The sequence below is a fragment of the Lissotriton helveticus genome, chromosome 2_1 (assembly GCF_964261635.1).
Source record: "Lissotriton helveticus chromosome 2_1, aLisHel1.1, whole genome shotgun sequence".
NCBI classification, from domain to species: Eukaryota; Metazoa; Chordata; class Amphibia; order Caudata; family Salamandridae; genus Lissotriton; species Lissotriton helveticus.
Genome location: NC_136059.1, coordinates 374,017,864 through 374,033,457, shown reverse-complemented (window position 1 = coordinate 374,033,457; position 15,594 = coordinate 374,017,864). Strand labels below are relative to the sequence as shown.

Below are 15,594 nucleotides of genomic sequence, written 5' to 3'. Positions count from 1 at the left end.
GTTACCGTTTCAATCTCGTTTTCAGAAGAGAGCTCATTCTTCTAGAGGTTTGGTGTTTTTGCTTCTGGGACAAACTCTGTGCAGGCGGAGTACTAGCGGAGCGCGGTAGTGGTCTCAACTACGCGCTACCGTGTGGTCTTACTTTTTCTTTAAAACTCGGTGACTAATGAGGAGTAATACTAGTGCCTGAGGTTCCTGTGCACCGTGGTTCTTTCCTCTGGATTCCATTACTGTTTACCTCACGAATACTCTTGTTCCTACACCTCAACAGAGCGGAGTGTTGTGGTTCTTGCTCCCTACACACTACCGTATCTGTAAGGCCTGGGCGTCATTTCAGTTACCTTCTTTTTTTCCTTGCCTCACATAAGGAATATTTGGCTTGTGTGATCGTTATTTGATTTCCATCATCAGAACCCATTATTGCAACGCAATCCTCACACTATTGTCATGGTAGGCGGAATGGTGGTTTATGATATTACCTATGTGAAGGCCATATGTTTTTTCTATGTGATACTTGAGTATTGTTTATGTTTCATTTAGACGCAACTCAGTCAAGGCTGGTGGTGAATGAGGAGGATTTCAACAGAAGTTTGTTTCCTTTATTGTGCAGGTACAAATGATCCTTTAGTGAGACCATTCGAGAGTAGCCAATGTATATGGACTTTTTCTAAGTGTATGTTTTTGTCGTTACAGGTTACTCCCTTTCCCTGCTGTCCCTTCCCTTTCCCTCCATTTCTTTTTTCCCTCGCATAATGGCTCAAATACTCTGTGTATTACATCTAGAGTGTTTGTGACGTTGGGAGGTGGACCATTATATACTACAACCGGATCCTGTGGAGCAAAATCTGACAGAAGAGCATGACATGCCCTGACCTGCTGGAGTGGTGCCGACCCCTTGCTTGAGTTCCCTGTGGGCCATGGGATCGTGGTCTACCTCTGCTGCACTTATCGGTGCAGACTCTGGCCCGGCCCGGGAACGAGACATTATCCAGCAGCTGTGGGCCCCACGCTGAGCGGAACAGACAGCGCCGATAGCGGACTGTGGTGAGTGGGGTGCAGCTGGGCTCCTGGTCTGGTGGGTGAGGGCTGGTGAGTTGGACGGTGCTCCGTGAGCTGCAGCCTGTGTGTGAGGCGCTATGAGTCAGGTGTGATCCGGCGAGGAGGCTGAATAAGACCCTGGTGCAGCCGCTATGAACCCCGTTATAGCCACTCACCTTTGTACTTCTGGGCCCCATCTGCGCTGCTAGTGACAACCAGCTGCATATCCCCCGAGGCAGCTAGCGAGAACTATGCTATCTGCTGGCTCCCCAGTTGCAACGGGACCAGAGTTCAGTGGCTCCTTGGGCCAGTTTCATTCACCTCATCTCAGCGCTACTTTGACAGCATTGGTGGGGACTTACACCCTGCATTGCTGCGGAGCCTCGGTCCCGGCAGTCTGTGCACATCAGCTTGAGCCTGGTATACCACGGCTCCCACTTCTTTGATAGACCCAGGGGGCTGGGCGTGAGCTGATGGGCACCACTTGACTTGGGGGGCTGATGCTTCTCGAATCTTCTGGCCACGGCTGGCGGGCCTTGGGGTCTGGGCTGTGGGGGAGACTCGCGCACTTAAACCCTGTTCTCTGTCACCACGGGACGCACAGATAAATCGCAGCCGTGCCTCACGTTTGAAGCATGCAGATCTGCCAAGCAACAGCAACGTGCGACCTCAGAGGCGGATGTCCCTGGGAAGGGCCCTTCCAAATTGGAATCAACTTTACTCGCCATGCAGAAGAGTCTCCAATCTATTGAGGGGGTGATGGAAGCCGTGAACCACAGACTCGACCATATGTCCTCCCAACTTGACAAACAAAATGTGCGGATGGGTGAAATTGAACATCGCGTCTCCACAAACGAGGATCGCCTGAGTGAAGTAGGGGACAAGATACTCCACATGGAGAAGGTATTGGAAAATGAAGATATAGAGGCCAGGTCCCGCCGCAATAACGTCCGCATCACGGGCCTGCTAGAGTCCACCAATACCGGCAGAATGGAAACTTACATTGAAACTTTGATCAAGGAAATATTCGGCCCTGACAATCTATCTCCTATGATTATCGTGGAGCGAGCCCACCGTTCTCTGATGGCGAGACCGGTGCCAAGGGCCCCACCGCGCCCTATAACAGCACACCTATTGAACTACAGAGACGTGAGATCTTCTTGAGGCTTGCTAGAGACAAGGGCACCATTATTCACCAAGGAAACACTCTGTCTTTCTTCTCTGATATTACGGTGGCCGTTCAGGCAGTGCGGAGGGAGTTCAGTACAGTAAAGAAATTCCTACAATCTGAAGGTATTCCCCATGCTATGCTGTACCCCGCACGCTTATGGGTGGGCCAGGAGGGGGGTGCAAAAATGTTATATCCCCGAAGGCGGCAATGGACTACGTCAAGAAGCAGAAACGTAGACAATCTGAGACAGTGGATGTTCATGATGAAGAGAAACATTGATGATGTACCTAGTCCTGCTCTATTATTGTGATACTGTCTGGCGCTCATGACTACCTGGAGAGACAGATGTCCCATCTGTCTCTCCACTCGTACTGCTGCCTGGTCATGCCTTGTGGATCATAGCTGGTTGCTTTCCCTTTTACTCCCAGTATGCCACAGGCTTGCTTCTCCTTTTTACAGGACCCAATTCAGACGGGAGGGGCAGGTTCCGCCCCGGACTGTGGTTCATTAGTGGGTTGGGTCCCAAACTCCCGAATGGTATCATGCTTCCTTCTCTCCTGATCTGTTGCTAATAACCTTGGGGCGGGCGGAAGTTCTCTCACCTTCCTGGGTACCTGACCTTCTGTGATGGCCACTTATGGGGCCAGGCTTAGTATCTCTCACTGTTTCATCCCTTGTGATAATCACATGATCCACATATATTGTGTTTCTCGATTATCGAATGTAACTGCTCTGTAGGGACGGCACTACACTTCGGCTTTGACATGTTGATGCAATACTTATTGACGTTTGCTTGTAACTCCTTGCACATTTCCTTTACCTGATCAGCCACCTCCTGCCACGTAGGAGGTTTGAAGCACTCTGGTGTTCCCCCATGGGTGTTCCCCAAAACCAGTTCTGCATCTGTTGTTCTCCATGTTGGGGACTGTGTATGTCGGGATGTGATTACTTTGGCAAGTTTGGGTCGCTGAAGTGGGTGGGGGTTTGTAGGAGGTGGGTTGGGGGGCAGTGGGTTCTCTTTTCTTGTAATTCCTTTGTACCTCAGGTGGCGTTCTTTCAAGAGACACATCTCACACAGGTATCGGAAAAGAATGTAGGCACTCATTGGGCTGCTCTGAGGGTTGCTCTTCCTATTCCTCTTATGCTTAGGGAGGGATATTAGTGAAAAAGGGGTCCCTTCACTGTGCTTCACACGGAAATGGATACACAGGGCAGGGTGGCGTTAGTCCATGGTCAACTTGGGTGATGGAAGTCCTTTTCACGAATGTATACGGCCCAAATGTTGATGACCCTGCCTTTTTCACAGATGTGTGGCATCGTGTCTCTCAACTTCCTTCGGTGAACTGTTCTGGGTCGGCGACTTCAACGCTTGCCTAGATGCACGACTCGACAGACAGCGCAATGGTGCAGCACGACAAAGCCAGGCATCTGAGGTACTGCTGACTTTTCTGGATGCAGGAGCTATACAAGACATTTGGGGCATGCGGCACCCGGGAGCCCGTGAAAGCACATTCATATCTACGGTGCATGGCACATGGTCCCAATTGAACTATTGGCTTCTTTCAGAGATCCCATGTACATGGGTTGTAGATTTTCGCCACCTAGCCAAAACGCTATCAGACCACTCCCCTGTGCTCTTGGTGATGCGTGCTCCTGCTTGTGAGTGCCCCCCGTTTCAATGGTGATTGCAGCCCTCCTCACTTACGGACCAATTGTTCAGGTGTACAGTGGGTGCGGCTATTAGCGATTTTTTAAAGGAGAACACTGGCTCAGCAAACAGTCCTGGGATCCTGTGGGAGGCATTTAAACTTACTTTCAGGGTATCTGCATGGGACCGCAGGCGGGGGGTACTAAAAAAATGTACGACGTCGAAAGCATAAACTGTCTGACAATATCTTCGCTTTAGAGCGCGAATATGCCCAAAACCCAACCTCATCTATACTAGCTACCATACGTGAGTTGGTAACGGAATATAACGACACAGCGGATCAGAAGATAGCGCATAGGTCAAAACGCTGTACGGCGCTTTACTACAGAGAGGGGCCGCCCCAGTCGCTCATTTGCTGCGCCACGGACTCAGGATTCCATCACGGAAATGCTATATCCTGGGGGAACAGCGCAATGCACTTCTCCTGAAATTAGTGAAGTGGTGCTGGACTTCTACTCCACCCTGTATGGAGAGAAGGGGCATGTGTCAGCTACTGACATCATTGAGTACTTGGATGACGTTGCGTTAGGTTAGCTCTCTGAATCAACGCAAGTACCTCATCCAGCCCTTCAACGTGAAAGATGTAAAAATGGCTATATTGTCGCTACCCACTTGTAAGGCTGTGGGGCTAGATGGACTCCCCAGTGAATTTCATATAGCTTATGCTGATGAACTGGCACCTAGGCTCTTATATGTCTTCACAGAATCATATGACAGTGGAACTCTCTCCCCCATCGCTAAAAGAGGGCCTCTTTGTGGTGCTCCCATCTGGGTTGCAAAGCGAGGGTTCTCGCAACTAATTCCCCAGACGTTCAATGTGTACTCTTGGAATGGCCTAACGCTGTAAAATTGGCCCTGATCAATGTATACTCAAGACCCGTGGGCATAGCAAAGGTTTCTAATACCATCGAGGAATTAGCACTGTTTTTGAGCACCATTCCCCAAGGTACCCCATATATAGTGGGGGGAGATTTTAACTGCCAATTTGAGCCTCTTCCATTATTCCTGGAAGATGTGACCAGTGAGGAAGATGATCAATGGGGAATCCCGAAACCGGCTGGCCCGCCTGTGAAGTCTTGGTCACCACTAGCAACACAAATTATGTGTTTGACCCTAGTAAATTCTCTAAGGGCCTGTAATGGCCGGCTAAGTGGAGATATCCCTCCCAAAGCAACCTTTAACAAACCAGGGTGTAATTCTCGCTTGGATTATATGCTTGTGGAACTGTCTGAATGGTCCAGAGATGTCAACTTTAATGTAAGTCCGCGAGACGACAGCGACCACAATGCGCTGATTTTAAAGATTTCGGTCTCTGGCGTCACCTTGTCTATGCAGGGGGGCGTTGATCTTTTGGATCCAAGTATGATTTTATCTAGCAACCGGCGCAGAGTTCGATGGTCCAAAATTATAGGGAATCCAACCGACATCCAGATGTTGTACGCAAAGACTGTTCCAGTTCTGGAAAAAAGTCGATAATCTCCTATACCAATCTCCCTCTGAGGAGAGTCACAGAGAACTCGGGGCAATTCATCTGGAGTTGTGCGACACACTAGCAGAGGTTCTGAACCCTGTGCGGAGAGCAATAAATGGGAGAGGCAATGGGATGCGCGCCTCGTGGTACAACTCTGCCTGTAGGAAGGCCAAAGCCGACTTACTCGAGGCCATGAAGCAACTTGACAATATCTCATTGGTTAGAGCTAAGAGGCTGGAGTATAAATACATTATTAGCAATGCTAAGATTGAATGGGATAGTGACAACTGGAAGGATATGACGGGCGCGCTCAAGCTTCGAGACGCCCGGAAGTTCTGGCAGATTGTCAAAAATGGCTCAGCCGATCCCACTCCGGCAGTGGAGGTTAAGATCGCATCTAGTGTCTGGGAGGATCATTTTAGATCCTTGTATGCCCAACCCAATGTAGATCTCACCGGGGACCAAGAAGATTTGGTTTCAGGGCTGACGCCTGGGCCATTTCTGGAGACGGAAAAATTTACAGTGGCAGAAGTTGGGGCAGCTATTGCCAGACTTGCTCCAGAAAAAGCCCCAGGGTTGGATAAACTCCCTTGTGACTTATTTAAAAATGAACCCACGGTTTGGGCTCCCTACCTACAGGTCCTATTTAATGCAATTCTTGGTGGGATGTCGGTGCCTATTACTTGGCTGGGGGCGGAGATTGTTCCCATCTTCAAGAAGGGTTCGCCTCTGCTCCCAGTCAACTATAGGCCCATCAGCTTAATCGACGTCCCCAAAAGATTTTTGCTAGGTTGATCTTGGACCGCCTACAAGAATGGATGCTGGATAACTCAGTCCTGAGCCCATACCAAGCTGGGTTCAGGAACAAAGTGTCCACGATAGATCAAGTCTTTCGTCTTGCCATCATATTTTGGAAAACGGTACAGTTGGAGGGTGGCAGCCTCTACACTGTATTCGTTGACCTACGAGCGGCTTTTGATCTTGTACCTCGTAGGAAACTTTGGTCCGTCCTGGGAGTCCCACAGCATCTCCTGGACATGGTTGTCAGATTACACACTGATAACTATGCTCAGGTCAGATGTGGTAGGGAGGGAGCATTGTCCAATAAATTCCCCGTTGGCAGGGGGGTAAGACAGGGTTGTGTGCTTGCACCGACCCTGTTTTGCCTATATGTCAACGGGGTAATTGCCCATCTGAACGGAGTTGAAAACAGCGATGCCCCTAAACTTGGAGGCAGCAGGGTGCCGCCGATTATGTTCGCTGACGACATCCTGCTGCTGTCCAAGTCGCAGATGGGGATCCAGCGAGTTCTTAATGGTTTCGAGGCATTTTGTAAAAATCATGGCCTCGGGATCAATGCATTGAAGACTAAATATATGGTCTTCAATCCACCAGCTAAAACTCGCTCTAATCCGTATATCGGAGCTAACAGGCTAGAGAGGGTCCGAACTTTTGAGTACTTGGAAATCACCCTAAACGAAAAAAATTTGTGGGGACACCAACGGGAGAAAGCTCAAGCAAAACTAGCCCAAATAGCAGGTGGAATCATTAAGCTGTTTCCAAAAATAAATCTTCTATCAATTAAATGTAAATGTACAGGAATTTATATAGCGCAAATCACCGAGCGGTTTCTAAGCGCTTGCTTAGGGAACCCGTCCTGGTATTCCCCTGTGAGATAAACCCGCAGGGTATCCGCAAGGTGAAAGCCAGGCATCCCGCCGCGAAGGCCATTGTGGAGATTAAGCAAGCTATTGCCCAGAGTCGCAGAGTGTGAACCCGTAAATCGAGTGGGCACCGGAGCGAGAATTGTCGAGTCCATGGACATTTTAGGACTCAAGACCCCGCCAAGCCGGGAATTGAACCCTGGTCCCGGGCTGTACTCTGCTTCCAGGTCTGCCTCCTCTAACCAGTGAGCCAAACTTCTCCAAGTCGGTCGGTCCCCCACTAGAGATCTACAGAGCACAGGCAAGGGGTGCGGCTATGTATGGAGGTGAACTCTGGGGCTACATGTGTAATCATGATTTAGTAGCAACAGAGAATAAATTCATTAGACAGCTTTTATCACTTCCTCCTAGCAGTCCCCTGATGCCAATGAGGCTCGACTTGGGCTTGAGACCCCTCGATGAAGATATGGGACTACGGCCTCTAATATTCTGGCGTAGAATATGGTCTGTACCAGAGTTAGTTAACTACAGGCTAGAACTGCAGGAAATCCTTACCCTCCCAAATGCTGGGAAAATTCCCTGGTTCAATTACATAAAGAAAGAACTAGGGAAACTCGGGCTATCCACACTATGGTCTAACCCACTGTCATCATGCCCCAGGGTCACACGGAGGCAGCTTATCACCCAGTATCAGGATAGTAAACTCGCCACATACTCACAAGGAATAGGCTTAGGCTCTATAACAGTATCTTTTTTTATAACTAAGGACAGCTATAGGTTTGAAACTGTATTAGATGTCATATTTCCAACAATTATCAGGAAGCTGTATCTCCAATGGAGGTATGGCAGTTTGCCGGTACGGGCCTACACTAGTAAATGGGCCGAATCTTCCCCGACCCATTGCCCAGGGTGTAAATCCGAAAATGAAACTGATTTGCACCTACTGTTTTTTTGCAAAGCCTATGCACAGGCCAGGAGGAAATGGATGGTCCCAGTATGTAAAAACCTGGGGTTCTCCCATTGCTCACACGCATATAGGGTCTTTAAGACTGACCTTTCTGGCTATATAGTTTTTGCACTAGCTAAATATTTGGGGACAGTTTGGCACAAGAGAAGATATTTTTTAGCTAGGGATGTATGCTAAATGTCACTCTTAACTTTATGACATCGTCAATAGCAGTATGTTTAATGGCTGGTTCCTATATTCCGAGCATTGGTTTTACATGTTTTAATATTTTAAATTCATTACCTGTTGTTTCACATGTAATGTTATTTGTATCTTTATGGCATAAGTTGCCGAAATAAAGGTTATGAAACGAAACAAAACTTTGTTTTGTTACTGACAGGAAGTTTTTGAAGTGCACCATGTGCCCTCCTCCTCCCTCATTTCACTGTTCCCTGCCCTGCAGAGGGTGCCACCCTCACGTATGACAGATACTGCACCTCTCAGCACATTACTGAATGGTGGCCATTGTATCCAACATATTTATAGCGCATGCGCCCTGGTGTAGCTCGTGTCCTGTTGCAAAGTGTACACATTGCCACGTTACAATGCACCTTACCGCCTATAAATGTCCCTGTTCTTCCTAAGCAGCAAGTGGGTGACTTCACTGTAGCTGTTTTGCTTATTTATTTCTGTTTTTGGTTTTATGAACCTGCTACCCAACACCTTTTAATAAGAACCCAAAAAATAATTTACATGATGCACAGGACGGTTACTCAATCTTAAAACTGAAATTTAGTTCACCAATTCCAAAGTCAGCTGCTTTACCTTCTATGTTACTCCACTGCAAACAAAAAAAATATGTAAGAAGCATTATAATGTATAATGATAATAGCTCTAACTTTAAAAAATGCGAGACCGATTGCATTGCAAATGTTTGTTTTTTGAAGTGGATACATCTCTTATACGAGGCACCAGTAGCAAGTGTCTGAGTCAGCCGCTGGGTATCTACAGCGTTCTCTATTCGACGCGGCACTCAGTAGGGTTGCCCCCTGTCACCAATGCTTTTTGCGCTGGCTCTAGAGCCGCTGGCTTGCAAACTCTGCCAAAATCACACACCGGCAGCACTACACTTTAGACAGCGCCCATTGGTAGACTTGATGTACGCCAATGATGTGCTTTTACATGCCTGGGAACCAGAGACGTTTCTCCCAGAACTCTGTGGTGAATATATAAAATGTTAACGCCTCTCTGGGCTCAGCATAAACTGGGCAAAATCGACAGTGTTTCCCCTCATGGCGGATATGCGACGTGTTGAACTTCCCACTAACATGGTCGACTGATCCAGTAAATAATTTAGGGGTATGGCTTCACAGGGACCCTGAGGTGGTTGTCTCGAAAAACTATGGCCGGGCCCTGGTCCAAATCATGGAACATGCAAAGCAATGGGCCAAACTCCCACTTTCTTTAGCGGATCGCATCGCGGTAGTCAAAATGACTATTTTGCCCAAACTCCTTTTCTTGTTCATTAATATTCCCATCAGTCTTAACCTCGCGTTGTTCAATTCACTCCAGTCAGCTTTACTTGCCTTTGTATGGGTCGCAAGAAGGCCCTATGCAGCTGGGAGGTGTTGACATTGCCGTTTGAGAGGGGAGGCTTTGAAGCCCCTGATATGTGCCTCTACTATCTTTGTACACAGGCCCAGTATGCACACTACTGGTTCTACCCACAATGGTTTCAGCCGCATGTAGCTATTGAAGCCGACGCAGTCCACCCAATGGCCCTGGATGCTACCGCCTTGTCGGGGGGGGGTGGTGGACCAAGGACTGAGATCAACCCTGCTCTTTGCACAGCATGAGCTTGTGATGTGTGCATAATTGCAACACCTCTACGCCCCAAGGCTACCGATTTCTGCTCACCCAGAAATCTCTGCTTGCAAAAGAGCCAGCTGCCCTCAAAGCACTGAGCACAGTGGGGATTTCTCCATTGGGGGACCTTTATAAACAAGGTCCGTTCAGATCGCTCTCTGACATACAGGGGGACAGAGACGAAGGGTTTATGCTTGGGTTCACTTATGTGCATGTGAGGCAGGCTATATGCTCCTTTCATCCCAATTATCCAACAGAACCCTAGCCACTGTTAGCACTGCAGGCAATGTTGGCAGGGGCGGATCGCACAGGCCTGATCACAAAATTATATGCTGCGTCTCAGGGAAAGGGAACAATTGGACTCCCCTTCATACAATAATGGGTGACACTACTGGGGGCTTCATTCACACCAGAGATGTGGAGGTGCTGTGTTCTCACAGGCCGGCTAACAGCAAATTGCAACCTCTGCATCATCCATTTAAATTCCTGCACCAACTATATTATACTCCGTTGCAATTGATGCAGTTCGGTCTGTGGGAAAGCTCTTGCTGTATTCGTTGTGGACAGGGGGATGCAGGCTTCTTGCATCTCGCATGGACTTGCCAAGGTGGGGTATGGTTACCAGTCTACTCACAAAGGTTGTGTTTGAAACTGTACAGTGTACCCCTGAGGTTTTTCTGCTGGGGTGGGTGAAGAATTTAAAGCCCTGCAACTGCAGACTAGTAGCGGTCTCGACCTTATTAGAAAAAATAGCAGTGGCACAGTGTTGGGGATCTAGGCTTACCCCAACTCTGAAGAAGTGAATCCGGGACTTGCTGTACTGCAAAGAACAACTAGAGGCCTATGCCGAGGAATTGCCTGAGACCTCCCATCCTAAATATTTGTGCGCTCCATTCACTGTGTATCTTCTTACAAACGCTGTCATAAAATAGCTTATGTACTCTATTACTCTGGCTGTGTCACGCTTAGGGACTGTCATTTACTGTAATACTGCTGTATGTGATGTGATGCTCTGTTGGGGACATGATTTCTTTTTCTCAGTACCCTAGGATGACAAGTTGGAGGGTGGCGGGGAGTTTTGGGGGTTGCTACATTGCTCTAGGGATTTAAACAAATGATTTTACCATCACTGATTCTAGAAGTTATATTGGCCTCTTGCATGAGGATCTGCTGTGTTTATATGCAAGCTGGTCAATAAAAAATTTAAAAAAATAATTAAAAAAAATATTCAAAGCAGGAACCCCCCAAAAAAAAGAAAAACAGCTGAACACCATGTTAGACACTGTATAATCTGTTTGCAACACAATCCAGGGAAGGGAGTGGCTACCCCAAAAGGAGGGTTCTCTCCACCTAGTGCACCATTTGAAGTCCTGCAGATGGATTTCATTGAACTAGAAAGGTAGTAAGTGGGTGAAGGCATATTCTACGAAAGATAATACTGCACTCACCACAGCTAACATCATTTTGAAAGAATATTTCCCTAGGTTTGGGATTTGTAAAATTTTAAGAAGTGATAATGGACCTCATTTTATTGCACATGCTATTAAATTGATTACTGAAAGTTTGGGCATACGTCAGAAATTTCATGTTGCTAATCATCCACAATCTGCCGAATTTGGGGGAATGTTATAATGAGACTTTGAAACTTAAATTAGCTAAGGTGCAGGCCTCGATGGGGCTTAAGTGGCCTGATGCTTTGCCAATAGCCATCATGTCCCCACAAGCAGTGGCACATAGCAAGTCCGGCCTTACACCCTATGAGTGGTATTCGGAAGGCAAATGAATGTATGGGGTCCCCCACGTCCTAAGAAAATGAGGGAAATTGAGTATTCTATTTTGTTAGATTACATGATGGAACTGACGGACAATCTCTCTTTGATTCACCAACAGGTACGAGACTCACTTCCTGACAATTCGGAAGGTCCTGGGCACTCATTACAACCTGGTGATTGGGTTGTAATGAAGAACTTTCAGCATTCAAAGAACTTGGAACCTTGCTGGACGGGGCCTAAACAGGTCCTCTTGGCAACACAAACAGCAGTCTGAGTTACAAACAGAAGGAGTTGGACCCATGGCACGCACTGCAAGAAAGTGCCTGCCGATCTGACTCAGATTACAGAAACTGAGAACATAGGAATATTCTCAGCAACGAAGAAAAGACGGATCATTATTTGATCACACCTGAAGAATTGCTTTTTACTGATCAAACGATAGCTGAAAGAGAGAGGTACAATCTGAGACCTCGTGTTACCCACTGAACGATTACTTTGAGAAGATTGTGTGGCAAGTCTGGTCAGGTTAGGGGGCCTACTTGGCAGGAAACTCTGTGCTGCAGAAGCGGCCAAACTAGGTTTGGTGCGTCTTGTGGCATGGATATCCTGAATCCGTGGAAGAACCCAAAACTTCTGAAATACGAATTGATTTGTGGCAAATTCCTCCATTCCACAGTATTTGAATGAAGAGAATTTGAGGGTTTTTGGTGTAGAAAACCCCTGACACTATTTGAATATTTATCAATCTACTTTGCCCAGGACTGGAAGTAGAGTCAGAACTTTTCACTTATTGGCCAAGGAATCCGGTCAAAAGTAAGATAGCTGTTGTTTGCCTTGCCCAGACCTTCAGTTCTCTGACTTTTCCCCGACAGGATTTTATAGGGGACCTGAATTGCATCCTCTGAAAGAGGCAGTACATCTAACGATCCTTGAGGCTATGGGGATGAACTTGTGGATGATTTTCTTGAGTACTTATTATATTGATTTTCTTTTTACGTTGCTATTATTGAACTGCAAACCTTCAACAATTTTTGTTTTTTCTTTATTTTTAGTTTGGACTTTGTTGAAGTGAACAAGTGTTGTTTGATTCAAATGTTAACTTTTTCTCTGAAATTCCCCATAGACTGATATATGCATGGGCATAAAATATAGACCCTTTTTAAAAAAAAAACATTTTTGTGCAGTGTATTTAAGAGACAATACAGTTAAAAACATTGTTGACTTATGGTCGCTAAATATGGTGGAAGAACACCAGGATATTCAACACCTCACGTAGAGAGAGAAAAAAAAAACAGACGTCCATTTGTTTAGCAGCAAGTTTAATTAGTGTTATAGGAATTTGTGCTATAGCTTGGTTTGTGTATGTGAAAGTACTTGTGCATACGCTTGTACCTCCAACATCCACACCGCCCGAACATTACCATTTTACACTGTCACCGTACGATAAAAGGCACAGACTCTCCTACAAGAATAATTAATGTATTCGAATGTCACATTACACTCATAGCATTACTAATATTTCCAATTGTTGGGTTTGCAGATTGTTACCTGCACACCAGGGTGTAGGGGGAACTCCTCTCATGCCGCTCCCAATCTCCCACAATGGTTCTTGTCGTGCTTGGTTTGCACTTTTGTGGGCTACAGAAATTAGGGGCGTTTCAAGTGCTGATATAGGGGGTCTTAATAAGAAATTGAATACAGTATATTACCCAGACGATGATGGTAATCCGCAAGCAAAGGGATCGGAATGGGAAACTGAGGAATATGCTAGAGGTACCTCTGCCACAAGATATGCCTTTGCAAGGACACAGACCAAACTACAGAAAGGATTTCCTATTATAACAGTAACACACACACAAACTCCCCTATGTGTAAAAAGTGTTGGTCCCATTTTTGTAGGTAATAGTAATTGTAACACTGTATTGACTATAACAGGTCCGACTCATAGTAGTTTTCTAGCATCCCATAATACATATTTTATTTGTGGGAATAAGGGTTATTTCTATCTACCTGCAAGATGGTCAGGGATAGTTTGAAGTTTGAAGTTTTTTATTAACTGTACAATTAATTAAAATCTTTACAGTAAAAAGAGAAAGTGCATAGAACAGTAATTGTAAACTTCTTTGCTTATAAAAGTGTGTAGTCCAGTACTGATTAAGAACAGTTTAAAACAAATGCAATAAACAGATCAGGCAGTCCCTGACTAGGGCCCATTAAATTGGGCTTTTCCCGGCCTTATATGCCTGGAGTTAGTTTTTACCGCTGGTGTTTCTTTCTTTGGTGGACGTACAAATGGCACTGTCGATGATACTACCTAATGAGATCACTTCAGCTATGATCCATGGCCTTTGCAGTGGACTTCCAAAGTGTTAAAATGCTCTCATTATTGGCTTTTAGGGCTAGCCTGATTTGATTAACAAATTTCGCCGATCTTGCTAGAGTCATTGAATTGGTGGTTGACAGACACAAGGCCGATGCTTCCAAGCATGTTTTTATGTTCCGATTGAGGCAAATTGGACGCAACAATCGCCGACGTTCATTGTTGAGATGAGGACAGCAGCAGAGAAGATGCAGCCAGGATTCCCTTGTGTAGGTACACAGCCTGCAGGTTTTGGAGTCCCCTCTATGGGCCCACGCGGGGTTGAAGTCTGCTATTCCAAGCGTGCTCAGCCTCATAAATAGAATTTTATTTCGGACCTGTGTTGTAACGGCCTCGCTTAGATAAGGTTGTGCTTTTCCCACGGTGTATGAGTTGTTTAGCGATTCCAATTGGGGGCTACAGCGTAGGGTTTTAAATCGAGTTCGAAAGAGATTTCGTACACTTGTTTGTTGATGGCTCTCTTCCAGGCAGTCAGTGGGATGTCGTGCCGAGAGAAGTTTTCTTCCGCTATCATCAAAACTTTGATTGCGTCGCCCAGCCTAGTGTGCCATGTCGAAGCTGAGTCTTCAAAGATGGATCTTAGGTGATGTTTTAGAGAGTTAGCCGGGGCCTTTAATATCCTTAGATACAGCTTGATCAGCTCCCCCTGGCCGATCACGTCTGGCCTTGCTAGACCAAGTTCCAGTCTCAGCCTGGTTCTTCTTGCCGGTCTAGGTATGTGTAGCACCGACTTGTAGGCCTTAGCTTTGGCAGAGTTGAGAAAGGCGTCCAGCTTCCCGGGGAAGGCAAGGTGACCATAGGAGATTGATGGGAGGAGTTTTGCTCATTAGTGCTATCAGAATTGGGCTAGCAGATGGATTGATCAGGTTCTGACTTAGTTGTCTTAACAGATGTGTTACGTTGTTGGCTTTCGAGGCCTGCTGATTTAGGTGTACATTTGCTTATGTCCGTTCCGAGAACCAGACTCCTAGGTAGTTATATGAGGCCACCAAGTGTATTTGAGCATTTCCCAGCTGCCACAGTGCATGCCGTTTCCGATGATAGGACCCGAAGATAAATGACCTTTGTTTTCCCTTGGTTGACTGTTAGACTATTGGCGATGTTAAAACTGTTTAGGGCCGTTAATGCTCTTTGTAGGCCAATCTTCGTATGAACCATTATAGCCGTGTCTTCAGCGTACTGTAGAACCGGTAGCCTCACTCTTCCTAGTCTGGGGGCTACTAGGCTGGCACGTTTTAGGGCCTCTCCCAGGTCCGCGGTGTATAAGTTAAAAAGGATGGGGGCCAGGACACACCCTTGTTTCAGCCCATTTACTGTGGCTATTTTGGAGGAGACTGTCCGAGCGCTTGTTTTGACCCGCACCCAGGTGGCCTCATATAGTGACATGATTGCCTTTAGGAGTTTCGGTGGTATCCCCCACTTTCCTAATTTCCACCATAGGCGTTTTCTGTCCACTTTGTCAAACGCTGTACTATAGTCTACAAAGCACCAGAATAGTGGGGGGTGATTCTTCGAGGTTGCCTGGGCTGAGAGATATGATAGTGCCAGGACGTTATCCATAGTAGATGCCTTAGACCT

General features: G+C 46.6%; 1 long non-coding RNA gene across 1 annotated transcript; it reads left to right on the top strand.

Annotated features, from left to right (window-relative positions):
• Window positions 1–431: 431 nt before the first annotated feature.
• Window positions 432–12,852, top strand: LOC144819358 (uncharacterized). The gene is made up of 2 exons (XR_013607312.1): window positions 432–1,044; window positions 11,755–12,852. It is a non-coding gene; the product is annotated as an uncharacterized LOC144819358 (long non-coding RNA).
• Window positions 12,853–15,594: the final 2,742 nt, after the last annotated feature.